Source organism: Penaeus japonicus, unplaced genomic scaffold (genome assembly GCF_977035675.1).
Source record: "Penaeus japonicus unplaced genomic scaffold, GWHDUDI00000001_assembly GWHDUDI00000023, whole genome shotgun sequence".
NCBI classification, from domain to species: domain Eukaryota; kingdom Metazoa; phylum Arthropoda; class Malacostraca; order Decapoda; family Penaeidae; genus Penaeus; species Penaeus japonicus.
The window spans coordinates 31,481,847-31,486,846 of NW_028234425.1; the positions used below are offsets into that span (position 1 = coordinate 31,481,847).

The window sequence follows — 5,000 nt, forward strand, 5'->3', positions numbered from 1 at the left end:
TATAATACCTTACGCAAGCTGTTTCCTACACCGCTTCGAAAAGCACCCTCCACAACCTAAGCTGGAATGTCCCTTTAATATCCCCGCTCCGGGAACATAAATCAATCCCCCAGACTATCCGAGCCCGACATGGACCCCAATCTAGCCTAGCCGTGTATCCCGTCTAGCCGTCCACCGATCCGCTTGCTCTTCCACCCGTCTATCCCTCAGCATCCGAGCTTCAACGCCCCCCCCCCCCTTGCCATCTCTACCTTGCTGGCGAGGAACAGCAACCGAGCGAGCGAGGGAGTGACTGAAGAGAGCTCTGCATTATTGAATACGTGTGCCCGTGCTATTTCGTAGCTGCCTGCATGGCTCTCTCTCTCTCCTTCTCCCCCCCCCCTCTCTCTCTCTCTCTCTCTCTCTCTCTCTCTCTCTCTCTCTTCTCTCTCTCTCTCTCTCTCTCTCTCTCTCTCTCTCTCTCTCTCTCTCTCTCTCTCTCTCTCTCTCTCTCTCTCTCTCTCTCTCTCTCTCTCTCTCTCTCTCTCTCCCTCTCTCTCTTTAAGTAAGTTCCTAGAATTTAGGCCAATCCCCCCCCCTTTAAAACCATTACTTCCAGATCCAAATAACCCTTACCACCAATGTGATTATGCAACCCCTCTACCCCCTTACAACCAACAGTGGATCAGGAAAAACACGGGAGTACTAATGCATCCTAAGCCGCAGCCCCGAGAGAAATGCGCACTTCGTCTTCGTCTGGTTACCCTCTTTACACTAACGAAGGCATAATGTTGTTTGTTCTCTACGTAAACATGTCTTCCTTTTAATGCTGCCCCACACCCGCCCTCATTATGATGTGTGCGCGCGGGGGCAGGGGTAGGAGGAGGAGGAGGAGGAGGAGGAGGAGGAGGAGGAGGAGGAGGTGGAGGGTTGAGCGGAAGGGGGAAGGGGGGAACGGGGCAAGGGAAAGTAAGGGGAAGGGGAAAGGAAGGGGAAGGGGAAGGGGAAGGGGAAGGGGAAGGGGAAGAGAAGAGGAAGGGAAAAGAAAGGGGAGGGGGAAGGGGAAAGAAAGGGGAAGGGAAGAGGAAGGGGAAGCGAAAATGGTGGAAGAGAGGAAGGGGAGGAAGGGATTTGGGGCGCGTATGCTTGTGTGCGTGCGTGAGTGCGATGTCGTGTTGGAGTGCCATGTGCGTAGCGTTGGCTCTGCAAGGTCAAACCCTGGAATCCGGGCTATGAGTAAAACTAAGGACCTCCTCCCTCCCTCCCTCCCTCCCTCTCTCTCTGCGATTGCGACATGAACAAGCTTTCTCTGATGCTGCTCTTTTCTTTCCAACCTGCAATTTTTACTTTCCTTTCTGTCGCAAATAATAAAAGAAACTTTAAAGCAACCTGCAATGCCGCAGGGAATCTGATCGCCTTTCTTCTCCATCCTCGCAGCGAAGGGAGAAGTTAAGAGGATTTGTAGCAATGAGGAAAATTGAAGCTAAGAAGGGAGAAGAAGCAACACGTGTAAGTAGGAGGAGATAGAGAGAGAGAACACACGGCAACACTATCAAAAAGGAAGAAAAATAATAACTTTGATATTCAAAACACATTGTAATAACACTTGAACACTTTGGGGGTAGAAAAACATGTACGTAGACGCAACATACATGTAAAAGCGTGTGCAAACTCGCCCTGCCTCACACAACGCCGAAAGCCCATCAAAAGGATGGTGTGGCTGGTGACCCATGCTCCCCTGCCCCTGCCCCTGCCCCAGCCCCTCTTCCTGTCAACATTCGGCACGTTTCCTGGCAGTTTCAGACTTTTTTTTCAACTTTCCATCATTAACTTAACAATTTTCTAGACTATACTTCATCAATTAACCTCTTAAAAAGAGTAACCCCTTCCAAATCTGTATGAACCAACGCTAAGTCAGGAACGGAAACAAACACAAAAACATGTTTCAGTTTTACAAGGAATAGCGCCAGTAGTGGACATCTGTCATTCCTGAATCCGAAAGTGGACGGAATCCTCGAGAAAAACAACTGAAATCACGTAAGGAACTCTAAAACAGGACATCCGAAGACAAATGGCACGGATATGCTAAATTTTCCAGAAAATCACAGAAAGACATCAAGTATGCAGTATACACAAGTAACAGTAGAGTTAGATGTTACGTAAAAAAATGGAAACATGAAAGAGAAAGGCACTTAATTTTCAACACCCATTAGAAAGCGAAAAAAAAATCCAGGCAATCCATAAGTTGCGTTCAAAAACAAAATACATTTGGTCTTAAAAAAAACTGGGTTAAAACAATTATGGTAGGTTAAACAATAGCTCAATCAGGTTAAAAGTTAAAAAAAAAATCTAAACAGTGGTTATGTTGGGTTATTCTAATTCCGTGACATATACAGCAGGATGCTAATATATATAACAAAGACACTCTCAAGCAGCCTTCCTATTCTACGAGTAATACGAACACGCACATACTTACAAACTTTGCTCATTATAAAGATGACACGCTGAAGCTTAATTCATAATCTGCAACGTATCCTCTTGCTGAAGGAGTTTTATAAGAAGCTTCCGGTTAGCCTCCACGAAAAAACAATTTGGCAAAGGATTCGTTCTTTTCTCATTATCTAAGGTATTTCCGACTCGCTTTCCGCCGGGCCGATGCGAAAGAATTAAACACCATTTCAGCCCCGCGTAAATAACAATTCCCTAATACGGAGGACAACCTTCCATATTCATCGCGCACACCGAACTATTACTGCCGTTCCTATAAATGGAAATGCATGAACAATAAAAATAGGCAATAAATGCATTGGCAATTCATAACGAATCACTCCATCTTTTCGAATGGGATACTTGATAAAAAAAAAAAAATAAATAAGCATTACCAACGTCCATCACCGAGAGACGGCACAACGTTACAGTCCTCCGCCACACGTGTAATTCCTCTAGCATGTAAAACTCGAGCACGATGGAAATATTCGAAACACACAAGCAACACAAGCCACGCCCCCTCCAGGCAAGGGTGGGGCGAGTCCTTGGTGCTAGAAGGACAGGTAACACTAAACTTGCCAGGGTTCATTGATAGAACTGACCCGTTGAGACAGCGATAAGCAAAGCAAGACTCCCCCTCAGCAATATAAATAAGTCTGAATAATGATCAACGTCAACATGCTGGTACCGAGAACTAGAGAGATTTCGCCGTATACGTATCACTGACTTGCTCTTATCTCATTCTGTTGTTTCCTTTCCTTGTTCTGTTTCAGTGGGACATTTAATAACACGGATCAAGTTCTATGCTCTACAGAAGCCTACATTATAACGGGCTTTGTGCCGTTAGCGTGTATCACGAGCGAATCACGTGATCCTCGTCCCGTAGCCCCTCCCTCCTCCCCCACCTCCTCCTCGCCCACGCCAAGGATTGTTTACTTTACAGGTGCGCCGTACATCCACACATGTGTTGGCACGGCCCCGTACGTGCCTAGACTGAGTGCGGGATGATCTCTCTAAGCGCTCCGACGAAGCCCCGGGTTCCTGGTGACCCTGTCTCTCTCCTTCTCGGTCTGGCTTGGACTCCAATGGCGTTTTACACAATTACGAACCGCAGGACACAACGCCAGGTCACCAGAACTTGAGCCATTAATGGGAAACATAAGGTATATCGCCATTTCTATGACATTTACCTTTACAATGCAGTTAACATCAAAGAACAGATGGTTAAAATCAACAACCAAGTGATAACATATCGCTACTGAAAGAAGGCGTCTACACCTACTTAAATGAATTCACAAAGTAAAGCCAAGGCACAGCAAGGTTACCCATTATAACGCTCTTAACTGAAATATTAATGTTATAATGTTCTTCGTCTCACATACTCCTGATTCGAGACACGAATAAACGTACTGCTGTGGTTATATAAGGAAGAGAAAGGGAGGAGAGAGGGAGAGAGGAGACGGAGTGAGGAGAGGGAGACGGAGAGAGAAAGGTGAGGTGGAGAGCTAGGGGGAGGTAAAGAGAGAGGTAGAGTGGAAAGGGAAAGAGGAAGGTGGAGGTGGAGGGAGAGGGGGGAGGGGAAGTGGGAGAAAAGGGAAGGGAGAGGGGGGAGAGAGAGTGGAGGGAGGAACAGGAAGGAACAGGGAGAAGAGGCAGAGGAAGAAGATGGAGGAGGAGGAGATGGGGGTGGGGAGGGAGAAGAAAACAAAGAGAGACAAGACAAAAGAGAAGAGAAAGTGATGACATTAGAGAAAAAGAAAAGGAGAAAGAAGAGAGAGAGCGAGGCCACTATATCCCAGTAAATTCCGTGCCTAGCTGCGACCAAGAAAAAGAAGAAGAAAAAAATAGGCCTATGAAACACCGTGCCACTCCTGGCAAACTTAATTCCACTTGAATCTAGTTTCCAAGGCTTAGCAAACGAGATCAAGTAACCAAGAGAAGGGCCGTGTCCGCAACGTCACGTTTCATCACGTTGCAACAAAGATTGGGATCGGTGCGAACTCGTGGATGTGTGTGTGTGTGAATGAGTGAATAGGTGACTGAGTGAGTGAGTGAGTGAGTGAGTGAGTGAGTGAGTGAGTGAGTGTGTGTGTGTGTGTGTGTGTGTGTGTGTGTGTGTGTGTGTGTGTGTGTGTGAGTGTGTGAGTGAGTGTGTGTGTGTGTGTGTGTGTGTGTGTGTGTGTGTGTGTGTGTGTGTGTGTGTGTGAGTGTGTGAGTGAGTGAGTGAGTGAGTGAGTGAGTGTGTGAGTGAGTAAGTGAGTGAATGTATTAGTGAGTAAGTGAGTACATGTGTGCATGCGTGCGTGTTAGCGTAAAAACAACTGTATGTACAGTATATTAGTATTTGCTGCATCGATCGGATTATGTCACCCCCTCCCACCCCCCGGCCTTCCCCCGTGAGCGTCCTCTGGAGAGGAAGTAACCACGGTCCTCCCCCGCGCGCCGAGGCCCGAAGACCTCTCGACGGCCGACACCCCACCCGGAGGCAAGCCGGACCCACGGAGGGAATGGCTCTGGGGCAAGCGCGGGAGTCG

At 47.4% G+C, this 5,000-nt stretch overlaps 1 protein-coding gene across 3 annotated transcripts in view; it reads right to left on the reverse strand.

The window, feature by feature from the left end:
- LOC122250734 (protein Aster-B) overlaps positions 1 to 5,000 on the reverse strand; it is a 92,163-nt gene that overhangs the window by 77,293 nt on the left and 9,870 nt on the right. The window contains exon 1 of one of the 3 annotated variants that reach the window (XM_086550363.1): positions 2,456 to 2,729. The exons of the other annotated variants lie outside the window; for them this stretch is intronic. The gene's annotated coding sequence lies outside the window, so the exon portion shown is untranslated. Of the gene's footprint in view, positions 1 to 2,455; positions 2,730 to 5,000 lie in introns of those variants that run through there. 3 annotated transcript variants of the gene reach the window in all.